A 17,707-nucleotide genomic window follows, 5' to 3' on the forward strand; every position below is an offset into this window, starting at 1 on the left:
GATCAATGCCTAAAATAATTTGATACCACATCAAATGATGGGCCCAGAATTTTGACAGCTTTTTGTATTTGGAATGGCTCACAAGAGACCCAGGTGTAATTTAGGGACTGGTTCAACACCCACAGCAAGGACATAAACTTCACAGAAGACAGCAATAAAACTCTAATCAGTTATTGGATTTATTGGTCATACAGAACAAGAGACGTATTACCGAACTGAACGCTAATGAAATGGATCCCAATAGATTACTCCACCACAGGAGTTTTCATACACAGGAACCAACACGGACACTCTTTTGGATAATTCCTTAGAATTTGTAGAAATTGTTATAGAAAGCAGAACTACTTTACCCATCTGGCAACTTATGTGGCAAGTCAATTGGTGATAAACACCCAAAAAACAGAAATGAAAATGTCCATGGTTTATCTCTAGACAAATGTTGCTTGAAAAGCATTTAAATGGATTGATGTGTCAATGGTCTGATCCTGTGTTTGTCCCTCAGTCAGACAAGATCAAGGAAATCATTAAACAAAATTGCCACATACACAACGCACTCAACGGTAACTAGTCACAATATCGAAAAAATATATCGACTGGACAGAATATCAAGTTTTTTATATAGAATGGACAGAATATCGAATTTCAAAAATAGTGGTGCAGGATATTGAAATTCAGGTAAGAAATATCGATTTTCACATTGAAGTGAGTAATATCGACAGTCATAATGTAGTTAAAAATATAGTTTTATAGTGTTTTAAGTGTTAGTATATGTTTTAAAAGTATGTAATATTTTTGTAATGTAGGTTTGCATTTTTTTAAAGTAATGAATTTTATGTTCAATTTTGTGATTTAATTCTGGGTTGTGGGTTTATAGGGAAATAGGTTGGGAAGTAATTTAATTATAGTAAATTAAATAATAATTTTTAGGAATTCATTATTTTTAATTTAATTGTGCATTTTCGTTCTGTAGGGGGTTGTGGGGTTATAGGGGAATAGGGTGGGAAGTAATTTAATTGTAATCTATTTTTATTTATTGGTATTGATGATCAATGTATTAAATAATTATTTGGTAAATAATTTTTATTGGTAATTTATTTTTATTAATTGATTAATTGATGATTATATTCGTATTAATGTATTTGGAGTGGGTTGTGGGTTTAAAGGGGAATAGGGTGAGAAGTAATTTAACTGTAATTTATCAATTATTGAAATAATTTTTGTGTATTGATAATGAATTTACTGTTATATATTAATTGGTAATTTCTTTTATGAATTTTTGGTATTAAAAACTAAGTTAGTTAATAGGTGATTTTTAATACATAATATTTATTGGTATTTATAAATTGATTATTAAATATTTTGTAATTGGTAATTGTAATGAATTTTTTATTGGTATTGATAATTAATGAATTTTTATTTTAATATTAAATCATTACGTTCCCTACTGTTGCACGCTCTGGAGTGGGAATAGAAATTTTTACCCCTACGCTATCCAACACTTTCCCTACTGTTGCACTCACTGGAGTAGGAATAGTAATTTTTACACTCACGCTATCCATTCTGTTGCACTCACTGGAGGGGGAATAGTAATTTTTACCCTCTCACTATCCAACGCTTTCCCTACTGTTGCACTCACTGGAGTTGGAATAGTAACTTTTACCCCTACGCTGTCCAACGCTTTCCCTACTTTTGCACACACTGGAGTGAGAATAGTAATTTTTACTCTCCAGCTATCCTATGCTTTCCTTACTGTTGCACTCACTGGAGTGGGAAAGGTAAATTATACCCTCCCACTATCCTATGCTAAAAATATTGAATATTTCTTCATATTAAGTTAATATGTATTAAAAAATAAAAATGGACATATTTTTATTACATAAATTATTTATTAATTTTAAGGTTATTTAAGTAGGTTTTACTTTATTTCATTGATTTTATATTACTTTTCAGACATTTAAAAAATTTGATATTTTTACAAACTATTATTTACAACAATATTTTGGAATCAATATTTTTGTACCTACCTGTTTGTAGATAGGAATTCGATATTCTGGTCGTCGATATTTTGTCACCGATATTTTTGTAGGTCGATATTTAGCGCCACGATATTCTGTCAGTGATTCACACTCAACATCCAACAGAGAAGCCTTTATTCAACTTAAAAAGAGAAGAAATCTTAGAATCTTAGAAACAAGATGGTTTAAGCATTTAAGTTTCTCAAACCGGAGCGCCACACTTCAGATCTAATTTGTACGCTCCCTGCAATAAGGGACACCATAAATGCAGCCACATTTTGGTTTGTGGAATGTTGTACATCTCCCCCCGTTGGTCTCCAACAACATTTGTGTTCTACTACTGTCCGCTTTCCTCTGTTCTGTTTCCCTTTCCTACCTCTTTCTCAAATTCTCCTACCCGCACCTCCCTCGACCTTCCCTTCTCTCCTGCCATCTATGTTCTTGCAATCTTTTCTCTTTGTCTACTCTCTTTCCCCTGCCTTACTCTTGTACTCATCGTCCTCTTCCAATTTCTCATCCTTGCTCCTTCTTCCTCTTCCACCTCTGATAATCTCTCTGCCCATGCACTTTCTGCAATCTACTCTCTTTCCATGGTCTTAATCTGCCCATTCTCCCACTTGCTGCCCCTCCTTCCTCAACCCTCCTTCCTCAACCTATCTTTTTGTTTCTTCTTCTTCTTTCCCTATGTCTATATTTCCCCCTCCTACCTTCTCCCCAACTCCTCCTACTCCCTGACTTATTCTCTTTGATTCTATCTCTTTTGCTGAGATTGACTGTTTCTCCTATTCTATCTGTTTGACATTTTGCTCCAGGTTGTGTTACTCGTAAGACCTCGAAGTCATTAATGTTGCATATAAAATAATCTCATACCCCATGGTGCCCAGCATTATATAAATCTGGTAAATTAACACATCAAAAAATATATTCAAAAGGTTATACATTGTACTTGCATAATTGTTATAATTACTTTCTGTTCATTCAAAATATAAAAATTGTGAGAAATTGGGTTGATGGTTAGGTGTGGAAACCTATTCCTGCAAAAGCCACAATGCCTGTCGGGGTGAACAACAAAGTCACTAAATTAACCTGTGCTTAACCCTCTGGTAGCTTGTCACGAAAGCAGTAAGGCTAAACTTAGTCACTGTTGTCTAAAGTATGTATGCAGCACTTGAACAGTAATAAAGTGAAATCATTAGACTGGAAAAATCCCACACTAATTTAGAATCTAGTACATTTTAATACATTTGGCACCAAAATGACAAAAATCCAATCCGAAGAACCAGACTTCTGAATTTCTAAAGGTTTAAGTGCAAATTAACGCTTAAAAGATCTAAGTGCCAACCACGGAGCGGGGCAAAGATAACTAGGTAAAGTAATGGCCAGCCATGAAGGACCCCAGATCAGGTACATGAAGTGGATTGTGTCTGGTTTGCGCTTACCTTTGGACTTAGAAGAATTTTTAAAGAAAATGTTGTGAGAAGGTAAAGTGCAGTTTGGCAAGGCAGCCGGCGGTGTTCGAGGAGCAGGTGTTGTTGTCAGGGAGCCGCTGGACGAAGTTGCGGTGAAGATTTATAAGTTCGGGCTTAGTCTCTCGATTTTTTTTTTTTGTAAATCGAAAATCTCCAGTGGGACAAAGCCGCTGGATGTAGTTCATGAGGGCTCAAAGAGGTCGGATACCCCTTCTGCGAAGAGACACTGCATAGGATTTGCTGCTAGGGAGAAGAACATAGTGGGAGAGGCTGCGAAATCAGGGCGACTGACAAAGCACCTTAGGTGGATCAATGAATGGGGACGTCCTTGTCTCTTCTCGGTTGTCAGAGCATATTTTAGTCAAAAAATGTATAGGTCCCAATGTTAGACCGGGCATCTTTGGCATGTGTTTCCCCTATCTTTTTTTGCTTCTGTTTCTCCTCCTGTTTTTGACTGTGCTGCATTTCATTTTTGCTGGTTTTAGGACTCTGGGCACTTTACTACTGCTGACAAGTGCTAAAGTGCAAGTGCTCCCTGTGTAAAATGTATCTTTAATTGGTTTATCCATGATTGGCATATTTAATTTACCAGAAAGTCCCTATTAAAGTGCACCAGGTGTGCCCAGGGCCTGTAAATCAAATGCTACTATTGAGCCTGCACCACTGATTGTGCCCCCCACATGAGTACCCTTGCAAACATTTCTCAGACCTGCCACTCCAGTGTCTGGGCAGTTTTAAACTGCCATGTCAACCTGGCAATGGCAACCGCTTGCCAGGCTCTAACCTTCCCTTTTACTACATGTAAGGCACCCATAAGGTAGGTCCAAGGTAGCCATATGGGAAGGGCGCAGTGTATGTGAAAGTTAGGACATGTACTGGTGTATTTTACATGTCCTGAAAGTGAAATACGGTTTCTGTTTTTCACTATTGCAAGGACTGTCTCACCCATAGGTTGTCATTGAAGCTGGCTTGTAAGATCTTACAAGTGTAACTTCCAATTATGATGAGATAGAGATTTGGAGTTTAATTTAAAGATGCATCTTTTAGTGAAGTTACTTTTTAACTTGCATGTTTGAAAATGCCGCATTTAGAAAGTAGGCATTTTCTTACTTTACCGTTCTGTGACTCTTCTTGCCTGTGGAATCCATGTCTGGGATTGGTTGACAGATGAGCTGTTTGTACCTTCACTCTCGACACTCACCCAAAGCTATCTCCACGGCCTGTAGTGTATCTGAAGCCAGTTCAGGGAACGGCAGGGTCTTGTGCACTACAGAGACTTTCCTTTGAAGTTTGCCTCCTTCAAAGGCAGAAACTGGTATACATACTGAAGCTGTGACACAATAACTTCAGAATACTTCAGGACTAAATCATATCCAGAAATTCTGCCAAAAAGAATAGATTGATGCTGTAGGAGGAACTGGCACTCTGCTGGTTGCTTTGTTTTGGTGGCCTGCTGCTTCTGTCTTGGGCAGTGAAAGTACTGGACTTTGCTTTCTGTATCCTGCTTCCAAGGTTCTCCAAGGACTTGTGTGCTTGCATCCTCTTAAGAAGTCTCAGGGCCGTCAAAGAATTCATCTGCAGCCCCTGAACTGCTCTGTTGGGATTGTTGACTTGCCAAGTGGTGCCAATTCCATTTCCTCGGCCCTTGGAGGCGGCTTGGCTACTAAGAACCAAGATAATCAGTTTTTTCGATGCAGCACTTGTGTGCGGTTGAAAAACCAATGCATCACTGCTGTGCAGCCAAAGAATCAATGCAGCGAGTGCAGTGCATTTGGCATATCACTGCAACCAGAGTCCCTAGCACTGCATCAGACGTCCGTTGCGCATGTTCCGACACATACAGACATACCTTGATGTGCTGCTGAAGAGATCTACGCATCACCTGTTTTACAGCTGTAAAATTGACTTAGCGCCTGTTCCCCCGCATCAACACAACGTCTCTATTTTTGACGCATCGTCCCTGGGTGCCAAGTTCTTCATCAACATTGTCTCATAGAAAGGAACCAAGGCCTCCTGTTCGGATAGCGATGCATCACTCCACCTCCCAGTAAGGAACCAAAGCATCACCTCCCCTGACAGTATGGAACTGAGGCATCACCTCCCCTGCACTACAATAAGGAACCAAAGCATCACCTCCCTAACAGTAAGGAACTGATGCATCACCTTCCTTGGGAGTTAGTTCGGAACTGACGCATCACTTTGCTTTTTCGGTGCCTCACCTCCAAAGTGCCTGTTTTTATCTTAGATTTTGATGCATCCCAGGCACTTTGTGCTAAAAGTAATGCATCCATACATTTCTATCAACTGAACAGTTTCTAACTTTTAAAAGTGATCTCTACTTGTGCATGTTGGATTTTTGTCTTATTTTATTCAACTATCCATTGGAATCACTCGAAGTCCTGGGTTCAAGCAGAAAAGCAAGTCTCAAGCTTCAGATCAGTCTGAGGGCATATAGAGAATTTTAAATTGCAATTCCCTAGACACCAAACATGATATTTCTACCTGCTCCCAAATAAAAGTTATCACTTATTAAATGTAATTTTTCCCTACTAGGACATGTCCAACTTAAAAATACACGTCCAACTTTAATCGTAATGCACCCTGCCCTATCAGCTGTTTAGGACCTACCTAAAGGCTGACTTATATGTAGTGAAAAGGGTTTTAGTTTTGACAGGGGTTTATTTTGCCACATTGAATTGGCAGTTTAAAACTGTTCACAGGCTGCAGTGGCAGGCCTGGGACATGTTTTAGGGGGCTACTTAAGTGGGTGGCACCATAAGTGCTGCAGGCCAAATAGTAGCTTTTAAGGCCAACAAAAACAAATTCATCAAACAAATATGAGGGGAGTAGGCAAAAAGTTTGGGGGAAGACTACCCTAAAGATCACAGGTCTAACAAAGATAATTTTCAATCTAACTCCATAGATGTCTTCTTTATTGGTCATCGGTCACTTTGCAAATAAGAATATATGTACAAGGACTACTTTTCCATGATGCACTGGTTGTGCTTTATACTGCAGTGTACATGTAATGTCATTTCAATTTATAACAAAATAACTAAATATTAGCTTACATTATAATTAATGTTTTTTTTAAATAGATTTATTTTTGCTCATTGAAAAATCCAAGTTTTGATTTGGATATGATGTGTCAATTGCTGGAACTCCTGACCGAGCCAGTGGCTGTGTAGCGAATTTGATTAAAAATGGTTCCATTGCAGATGGTGTTGCTTCAGTGCTGGGTCCCACTATTGCTGCAGCCCTCTGCCTCCTGCTGCCACTTTTTGTCTCTGGTCCAAGTTCTAAGGTCATACAAATTCTTTCTTATGTCCTTCGGTTAGTGACCCCCTCTCAACAGCATTACTGTTTCTTCAGTATGCCTCCAAAGCAAGTTTTTTGGGGCCTCTGGAATTGTAAGTCAGGTCTCTGCAAATAATTGACCATTTTCAGCCACACATTTATCTACCAAAATGTTTTGCACGCTGAAGTTTCTATTCCTTTTCCTCCAAACTTCCTCCTGTGGTTCTTGGCTGAACATTTGTGGCTTAATCTTTAGTAGAAGAAAGGCAAAGTTGTCCTCCTCTTCCAGGCTGAATCACTTCTGGAGGCTGTGATGCCATCATTCGCCATTGCAACTTTTGCAATTTGAACCCATGATTTTCAATTTGTGTAACAAAACTAATTACAAATTTTATTTTGGCGATAAATGAAAGCAATTATTATGCAATTGATATTTAGTAATGTCATGCTTAGTACATACTGTTTGCAACTCCTAAATTGTAATGTATTAATTATCGCTATTTCTAAATTGCAAAGCTAGTTTCATTTATTTCTTATCTGAGAATTCAGGTGTACCACAATCTGAGGTGGTCCCATGTTGTAAGTTTTCTGAGTGGACAGATGTACCTTAAATACAGGTCAATTAAATAATTCCTTAAGCTTTCCCTGCCATACATGCTATGAATAACAGCAATATATAGCAGATAGTGATAAACAGAGCACTGAGGAGATTAAAGGGACCAACATTTATCATTGGATTTATCATCGGGTATGAAGAAAAGACAATGTTTGGGTAAACTGCTTCCTTGCAGTAAGAAATGTATGGATTCTGCACTGGAGCTCTTAATAAAGTCAGTGGATTTGTATTTTATACAAATCAATATTCAAGAATAGTCTACTGATCATTGTGATTAAACAAGATATATAGAATAAGGTATCACCTCCATAAATTATAAGGATATTGCAAGACACTGCGAAGTTTCTTCACTATGCAGTAGAAAGAGGCTAAAGACTGATTCTTTATAAAGTGAATTGCAAGGCTCTTTTTCGTGTGGTAAAGCATATCTTATGAAATGTTACACACAATCACACCATCACCACCCCTGTAATATTTTTTAAAGTTTTGATAGTTTTCTTATTATTATTAAAGGCACCTTCTGGTTGGAGATGTGTGAAGTCAGCACAGCACAGAACCTGTATAGTGAAAATAGGGAGGCCAATTTGCAGTATGAAATTTGTTGTATAAACTCAAGCTAAGCAGTTTGACGTAACTGACTCCCAAAACAGGATGCTGTCAGACTGTCTGGTAACCTGTAAATAGATTCCTACTTTATTTAGTGAACACCCAACAGTCCAATAAATAAGCATGCAACCATAAACTCCTCTTTATTGGCTCAGCATTACCCACTTCTTACTCATCCAATTACAAACAAACATTAGCAAAGTCAATAGGTCCTACGTTGACCGCTAGCCTTACGGCAATTCTTGTTTTGTTTCATGTGTTTTTTAGAAATGTCATTGTTCAGGAAGCTGCCGGGCCTTCAATCTAAAAAAAAAAGAAAATGGCTTAAGCCAAAAGTGTTTTGGTCTTTAAAAAAGGCAAGAAAAAAGAGCAAATAAGGAAGAGAAAGAGGAAGGCAAGAAAAACAAAAAATAAGAGGAAAGAAGGAAAGAACAAAAAGCAAAGAGAAATTAAAAAGTAAACAAGGAAAGTAAAAAGTAAAGAAGGAAAGACACAGGGTTGTAACGATAAAGAACGCTCATGTGTTTATATTCTGAATTTGTCAGCTGCTGTTTTTATTACTCTTGTCTTTGAAATGGGTCAGTTCTCCACAACTTTTTCAGACTAGTCCCAGAGTCGGTGCACTATTGTTATTGCAGTGTATCAATTTTCATATGGGCCGTTTATTTCACAGATACATTATGACACACAGAATGCAGACCATTCACTAGAATACACCAGAAGGACAATAGTTGCATAACTTAATAGTGAACACTTTCAAATGGACACACTCTGGTCTGAAAAAGCAGTAGTCCAGAAAACAACTACCACTCCAAAACAAATGTTCAAAAGCATTGGCAGGAGACAGGAACTGATATAGCTGGAGTGTGCCATGTGTTCGCCTCTGATAAGTGGTGTCCTGCTTTCCCATCATACTCTACAAACAAAAGCAACTCTAATGTAATAAAGTAAAAACAAAAACCGTGGTACTGAAGGGAAATACCTTGTATGTGGATGTTCCCCTTGTGAAAGAGCTAAATATAGTCACTATAAATGAGCATCGTCGGTGGCTGAAGTAGGCGGACCAACTGCCCCAAAATGTATGCTGTAGTGGGGGGAAGCAAAATGTGGATGACACAACAACAAATCAATGGGCCCAAAATGTCCACGGACTCTATAATTCTCGCCTCGGCGCCTATTCTAATCATGGGGTCCCACGCTGCAACTCAGGGCAATAGTTGCTTAATCTCCACTACGGCGGCCCACCCCGCTGCGGGATGCCTGGCTTTCACCCTGGGGATACCCAGTAGGGGTTCTCACAGGGAAAAAGCCAGGACGGGTTCCCAAGGCAAGCGCCTTGATGCCTTCGGGTGATACGTGCGCTATATAAGTCGCAATACATTTACAATGGATGAAGAGAGAAAGCTGAAAACCCCTGGAAATAAGTATATTTTACATATCATTTTAGTAAAATCAAAAGGTCTTGGCTAATGTCTGACCTAAAAGATACTTGGCTTCTTGTCTCTATCCTTCATCCCTCCTGAAAACACCTTCCCCACACCATTCCTTCCCAATATTTACTCCAGATGATGGGGCATTCACCATTTCACAACGTGCCAAGCATCCCTATCTTTCTAGGACTAATGGGGGAAAAACCTGTGGTGAAGCAGTCGCCATAATTTATTTGCTCTTAATGATATCTTAATCTGTAATCAGCATGACTATTGCTTACATGTGTGCATATGTTATTGTACACATTACTCACATTATTTCACACATTATTTGACATGAAATTTTAGATTTAATAAACTGAATGAACCACATTTATTATCAATTCTAGATTATGTGCATCTTAATAGTCATACTAGTAGGCCTAGGTGCCTTACTCTTTTTTTAAAATAAACATTGTAGTTTTGCTTGCTGTGCATACGTTTCTTTCTGCTTGAGGCACCAGAATCACTGTATTCCCGTTAAATTGTTTTATTGTGTTAGCTTACAGCTTGAACGTTCTAGGGTAGGAATGAACTAATCTGGATGATTCTCAGTACCAGCATAGTATGAACGGCAGGGGAGGTAGATACTCCTTTGTGAGAGATCACAAAGGCCACAATGACGGAAGTAGCTGGCATTGCGTTATTCATGGAAAGGCGAGAACACGCATTTTGATTAGTTCTTACTCAGTGGGAACCTGTATAATGTATCTGTTTGGCTTAATTTGAAGTTTTAACTATGCAAACTTTGTTAGTCAGAACACTTTGCCCAATCCACCTTCGCAGCTAGACGTTTCTCTTCCTTCTCTTGAGACCCAATGCTCCTTATATCTCTGCTAAGAGACTTACTTTCTATAGCAAATGCATTTCTCCTTTTTTGATTGGAACCCTCATTAGGTTCTATTTCAGATTCTATGCCTTCTAAAGCCTGTTGCTTATGAATCCCACATGTTTAATTGCAACTGTAAATTATCATACAATATTTTCCAAAAGATGAACTGAATCTTCATGTATTGAACTTCTACTTTAAATACTGAACATTGTTTTGCTTACTTGCCTTGTTTATTTACTACTGTTCTGTAATCAGGTTATTGATTGAATTTACTGATTTGAGATTGTAACTTTACTAATTTGTAATAAACCTTTGTTACCCAAATATTCTCCTCTCTCTATGCTGTGGGGCAAGACCTGCTTCACCATGATTGAAATGTTGAAATTGATGATTGTAAACTTAGTTCGAGACCAAAGTCCATCCAAGTAAGCGTAGCACAGACCAGAGAATGTGCCTCATTTGCACAGTACAAATACGATCGTTCTCTTCCAACCACTATCTCCTGCCTCTGCATCAGCTTTAGAATCCAGGTCTTCACTTCACTCCCATCAGAGCGGGTTTTACTGCTTTGTCATCAGTACAGTCAAAAGTCAGGTTTCAAGTAAGGTGTTCTGGATAATAGCATCTGACTGACGCCATACACAACAAGAAGATAATTAGACACACGTTTTTGTACAGGGTTTGTAGGTTTTCCTGTATAAGCTATACAACTGTCCATCAAAGGCATAAGACCAAAACCTGGGGATTATGATCCGACTTCCTAAAGAAGTTTTGTTTATCTTTTTAGTGCAAGCTGGTTCTGGACTTACAATGAAGATGAGACTTCTGATCCTCACCTGCACTTACCTGTGTGTTTTCAGCAAACCAAGAAACTCTCTGGTAAGGTGTTCTTTCATTTTATTCCTTCACACAGTGATTATTTGTGAATAAACTAATCATTCAAAATGTAAATCTGGCCACAATCATTCACCACATTGTCCACAAGGGAGTCCTGGTGAACTTCTCTCGCTTCCAAGTGTCCATTCTTAATCCCAGGTCCTCCTTGATCTCCCCTTCCTCATTGTTACAAAACAATAAGCAAAGTGCATGCTCTATAATTAAAACAAGGGGACTAAATGTGTCATAGCAGGCTTCCAGGATAGGGAGGATGTCCGCTTAGCACAAAATTGCCCTGCTGTCCATGCCTACCTTGTGGAGAGAGGAACCATTCAAGTTTGAAGCTCCTCCTCAAAAACTCACAATATGTCCTCAGCAGTCCACATCCATCAGGCACACTGAAGTACGTACTGGCCTGTTAATTGTTGATCAGCCAAACTCATTTAGTGCCGATGCCATCATGGACTTTTACTTAAAATTCTTTGCTTTATTTACTTCCGGCTTAGTTCACAGTCCCAAGCTGATGTTGACTTACTAATCCTGTCAGTTAACAAGATCAGAGCTCATGGTAAAAACCACTGGGGATGGGGTGGCCTTAATTCAACAAAAAAAAAAGAAATTGGCTAAAAGATGAACCACCGCAAGTACACTTTCTTTAAATTTCTGCTGTTTACTCAAACACATCTATGACTGTGATTCATTTTAATACCATACACTATTATCACAGAGCCCATATAATTTTTATCAGAGAGCTTACTGAATACCTAGCAGAACAGTTGTCATATTTCCAAAATATGTACTAAGGGGGCTTTAATGTCAACTGGAACATCTGTTGCAGCAGAAGCAATAAACCGGGGTTTTCTCTTCTAGCAGTGGGCCCCTCCGAGTAGCTAATTTTACTCTCAGATTCTATACTTCACCCACAGAGGCGATGGTCCTCCGATGGATCTTTCTTCGTCATAGTGAGGGATGAGAAATCAGGGTTTCCCACTGTCAGCCACCCAGTGAGTACCAATAATTGGCAGCCAACTCACAAATTGGAGATCAGGTTCTAATATATTACTCTCAAAACCATGCTATAAAAATAGAACAATGCAACTGGAGGTACCAACAGCTCGTAGTATAAAACCACACATTTCGTCACAGTAAATCTATTTCTAAATAAAAGAAAACATAAAGAGGATGGTTTTGAATTAATTCCTGCCACCAACAAAGGCAGGAGGATGGTTCACAAGGGATCAAGTCCACTAGGGATTGGAGCATATATCGGGAAAGTTCAAGTTTGGTCTCTCACCAGACAGCTACAAATCATCCAGCAGGCAAGTTCATCAGCAAGGGGAAAAATCAAGGGGCATGGAAGAGAAAGTCCGGCAGGCAAGCTGGAGGCAAGGAAAGTGAAGGGGTAGCCTCCCTTCTCCTTGGAAAGTCACATTTTATACTCCATATTGTTTATTACAACATCAGTAGTTATCATACGATGGTCTGAACATCATGTGACCATTCGTCAATTATCCAGGTACAAATTGATACTCCAGCAAACTTTCCCTTGCTCATCATGAGAAACGACTGTCCATTCTGTTATCACAGGTTTGTTGACAAAGAGCTTATTTACTTTGTTGCTCTTCATGGATATAATCCAAAGGTCTGGTTCCCATCAATTCACATACACCGAGAAATACTGAAAGTCGCTTAAAGAATGTTGCATGTACAGATCAAATAAAGTAACATTTGATGCAGCGTATCAAAGACCCATTACATCAGACTATGAAATAATGAAACCTAAGGAAAAGTAATCTAAATGCATTTCTTATGTAAAATAAACTCCCAATTAAGTTTAAGCATAACAAAATATATCAAACATATAATATATATTAGCATATATGTCAGTGATCATTACATAAAAAATTCATCTTCTATTAAGGCCCACTACCACGATTTCAAAAAGTAGCCACATGTACACTATTTCTAAAAATCATTAAAATAAAATTGTTTGGTTATATGATCTTTATAATGTTAAAACACTTATACTGAAAGTTTCAGTCCTATAACATTGCGTATGTGAATTGCACCATTGTCTATTTTGTTATGGCACTTTACAATGACGTTAATAGAAATGCAAAGTTTCATTAGTTTTTCATGATGATTTTGTTAAGATATAAGGTAATCGATTAATCAAACAACTTTAATTTTTTTATTAATCCTAATGTTTCTACCTATTCAAGCACACTTTTACGGTGCTGTTAAACTTTTCTCAGTTTCAGTGTAGTTTTTCTAGATGTGTGCAAAGCGCACATTTGTGTTTTCGTTGTCAAGATTGGTTTGTGTTGTGTAAAGCATGATTAGCTTTTATGCTGTATCATGTCCCTACTGACAAGTGTGGAGTGGCACATGCAATTGCCCTCAATCATTTCAATTTTTACAAAGCATATATGTCCCCTGCTCTGTTTTATGGCTAGATTCTAAACCTAGTCCTCAATGAGGCAACAATAATATATTGCCAATAGCCCTTAGGAGTAGAGTAGTGGTACCACTTATGTTTCCACTCAATCCAAATATGTATCTCTAGGATTGAGAAACCTTCTCAAATAATGATGAGCTCAGGCAGAGATCTGCCGAGCTCTGACTGGCTGCCAACACTTCAATCAGGAAGTGTTGGCAGCGTAAGCATCGTTTACTGCGAATCCGGAACACCGCATGCCATTACAATGTGGTTGTTAAAACGACCGCGTTGTTACAACGCATGCCATTACTCCGCAAGTGGGAACAACGACTTGTTCTAGGGGACAGATTTAAAATCCAACACCTTCCCTACTGTTGCATGGACTAGAGTTGGAATAGTAAATTATACTATTCCAACATCCACTGCCTCCCCTAGAGCAAGTCGTTGTTCCAACTTGCGGAGTAATGGCATGCGTTGTTACAACGTGGTCGTTGTAAAGAACGCATTGTAATTGCATGTGTTAAAAAAGCATGCGCGGTAACAAGGCATATTCATTGGCAGCCTTCTTGGACTCGCTTTCAGCCAAGTCCCAAAACAAAATGCAAATAAGGAAAGGGTACAGGGTATAACGACACTAACCACATAGCTTTGGTCCTGGGGTCACACAAGGACCACGCCTGGGCAAAAAAGCATTTTTTCACTGTGAAATTGCAAATCTTTGAATATTGCCATATATTCTTTTTTAAAAGCAAGCGTGGTCTCCCAGGAGATAATTGTAGCCCCCGGTGGGCCAGATCCCAAGGGGATGCAGAGTTTGAGTAAACAATACGGGGGTGTATGGGTCACCCCTCCAAGGGCTTAATACCCCGGGGAGCACCACCTCCCCGGGGCTATTGCAGTCTTAAGCAGGGGGCTGCTCAGATCCCTCCTGGCCCCGGGGACAACCACTTCCCGAGGCTGAGCAAAAAATGACAGCTCCCAGCAAACACTCCAGTTCCAGCAATCTGGAGCTGTCCAACCACTCCCACTCGCTGGAAGCAGAATGAGGATGAAAGTATTGCTCTCGCACACAAGTAGCTGTGTTTCCAGCTGCTCCCTGTGTGCAAGAGCAATGCAGGGAGCCGGCTGGTTTGGGACCATGGGGACCTTGAGCCTCAAACTACATGCATACTTAGTGCTCGGGGAGACGTGGATGGGCTACCCGGTGCCAAAATAGGCAGAGAGGGGGGCGGTGTGGCCCCCCCACCCCCATTGATTAGTGGCTGGGCCCCGGGGGATAGGCCACCCCTTGGCCCCCCTCCCTGTTTTCTTTAGTAGTATGTAAAGGTCTGCCCGACTTTTCCCACGTTGATGGACAGCTTACCAAAAGGCCCCTGAGCGAGTTTCCAGCTGATTTTGTTGAAGTTTTATCGATGCAGAGGAATATGAGGAAATCTCCACCAAATAAAGAAGCTCTTACTTCATTTAGTCAAGAGAAAGTACACCTGTCTGGTGGAGATCTTAGTCTTATCTTGACAAGGATTCACATTATCACAGATTTATGGATGAAGACGCTTGAGGAAAAATCACATTATCGAAATTACATGAACACAAGGTCACTGGAGACATTACCCTGTGGTCCTTTCAGCTGCAGTGCAGAATATGCACAAGACGCATAAGACAATATGCACAAGACGCATAAGACATTTACCCAGCAATGTAGCACTTTCAATTTTATTTTTTGCCCATGTTTTTATTAGCATTTGATCTTAAGGACAATTGCGCAAGTACATATACAGTAGGTATCCTGGGCATTTGGCCGGGGAACTAAGTAAATGTGTGGTACATGCCATCGCTTCCTGCGCATTTACATAGGTGTTGCATTTAAAGTGTGTCAGATCGCTACATCATTTATAATACATATTACAGATCGCATATTGGCATGATTGATCTAGCCCATAACAACCGAGAATATGTCCTTGGTCACTATCAAAGTAGACATTCCTGAATCTCAGATATATTGTGTTGACTCGTGGCTCAATCTGTTCTCCCTATCCGCTTCCAGATAGGTGTGGCCCCTCTAGTTTCTGAGTAGGGGGGATGTCGTAAGGGTCTCTATTAAAAAATCCATTATCAGGCAACGGAGATCTTATATAGCCCAATTGATTAGGCATGGAATCAAAGGGTACACCACCTTCGTCCCACCGTGAACCCACAAGATGGGAATGCAGCCAGAGTATGAGCCTTTACTCCTGGGGTACCCACCCCCACTCCGATATTCAATCTGCCCATTCATTAGCCACGGTCATCATCGGGCAATGGGGAAGTCTCTGACTGCCCCTGCTGGGAAGTGGTCACTATCCGCTGCATGTCTACTGTGTCTCCACTCTGCTGATCAGTCACCTGTAATCTCTCTAGCATAATACTCCAAGTCTCCCAGTCTTGATCAGCATTTTCGTCTGTGCAAACAGAAAGCAGGTGGCGTTCACACATGTCCGCCTTCCATTTAACCAAACAAGTGGGGCTGCAGACTGTTTCCCGTGTATAGCGATATGTCGCATCACCAACACCAATCCCAGTGAAGCAAATTTGTCCTGCATATGGGTCTTTGATTTGGAGAGCGGTAAAACTCCTAAAAGGCAATGCTTGATCGACATCTCGATGGGGAGTCTTGTCATGTCTCGCAACAATTTCGGGATCTCCGTCCAGTATGGGCAGAGGTGAAGACAGTCCCAAGTCATATGTGTGAAATGGGCTGGCTCTGCTCAGCATTGGGGACATGTTGATGCTCGCGATAATCAGATGAGGGTCAGGTAGGTACGGTGCAGGTTATAAAATTGGGTGAGTTTAAAACGAGCATTGCTGGCCAATTCCTGTATCTGCTCAAACGCCCTGTTCCACACTCCCTCTGTTAGAGGTGTTGGCAAGTCCTCCAACCATCTACTCTTTACCCTCGATACATCTACCCAGCAGTCCGCCTTCAGGACTTTATACAGCAAAGACATCAATCCCATGAAGGAGCCCAGGTCCATGATCATCATTAGGGTGTGGGACTCCATGAATTCCTCGGGGAATGTGGTCCATATTTCACATGCAGTGCGTGTTAGTTTAGCGTACTGTAGAAAGTGACCCTCCGGGACATGATAATGTTCTCTCGTGTCTGTAAAGGAGAGTTAAAATATAGATCACCTTCTGTTACACAGCCACCATCAAACCAAGTAGTCAGATCCAGCACCGTCTGCATGTGGCCGAATCCGTGAATTCATTATCCGGAGTGACCGGGCATATGGGGCCCTTCGCAGTACAAGAGTGACCGCATGTTTCCATGCTAAGGCAACCTGATGGACCATAAATGGACAATCCTGGGGGGTCTGCGAGCCCATCATAAGATATCGTGGAAGGTCTGCTTGTGTGCTCCAGCCCGCCAATAGTTTCTTCTCTGTATTTGACCCCTCAGCACACCACTGTTCTGCATATTGGTGTAGTCCGGCAGAGAAATAAAGACAAAGGTCTGGAAGGCCTAGGCCCCTTTGGTCCATATCCAGCTTTAATATTTCCAGCTTCAAACTACTGCATTTCCTAGCCTGCACTAGGGAAACGAAAAGGCTGTTCAGGGTGGTAAATGTGGCATTAGGGATTCGTCAGCAGGAGTTCGGCAGCACATAGAGGCAGCGCAACTGTAAGACCATTTTCGCCAGGGCCACGTGCCACATAAGACAGTGGGAGATGATTCTAGAAATATATCTGCCGCTAGGCCTGTGAGAACTGCTCCCACATTCAAGGCATATTGGGCTTCGGCTGTATGAGCAACTAGGATACATATATAACGGAAATGATCACATCCCCATGTAAATGCCGAGGCAGGGGTATCCGTGATTTCTCTCCCAACAAGAGCTGACTGGGAACATATCTGATTTCTGGCTATTGATAACCAAACCTGACACTATCCCAAACTCTGACCATACAGCCAGGAGGGCAGGCACTGCCACTGTTGGGTGAAAGCAGTTCATCATCCACATACAATGATAGGACATAGGTACTCTCGCCTACAAGTACACCCCAACGGCCCATGTCCAGCCTCAGCTGGATCGCCAGTGGCTGCATCGCC

General features: G+C 40.5%; 1 pseudogene across 1 annotated transcript in view; it reads left to right on the plus strand.

Moving 5' to 3' along the window:
* The first annotated feature begins 11,095 nt into the window (after positions 1 to 11,095).
* Positions 11,096 to 17,707, plus strand: part of LOC144772077 (ecto-ADP-ribosyltransferase 5-like) — a 35,065-nt pseudogene continuing 28,453 nt past the window's right edge. Inside the window, exon 1 of the transcript XR_013599635.1 lies at positions 11,096 to 11,183. The product of XR_013599635.1 is annotated as an ecto-ADP-ribosyltransferase 5-like (transcript). The remainder of the gene's footprint in view (positions 11,184 to 17,707) is intronic.

Source organism: Lissotriton helveticus, chromosome 8 (genome assembly GCF_964261635.1).
Source record: "Lissotriton helveticus chromosome 8, aLisHel1.1, whole genome shotgun sequence".
NCBI classification, from domain to species: Eukaryota; Metazoa; Chordata; class Amphibia; order Caudata; family Salamandridae; genus Lissotriton; species Lissotriton helveticus.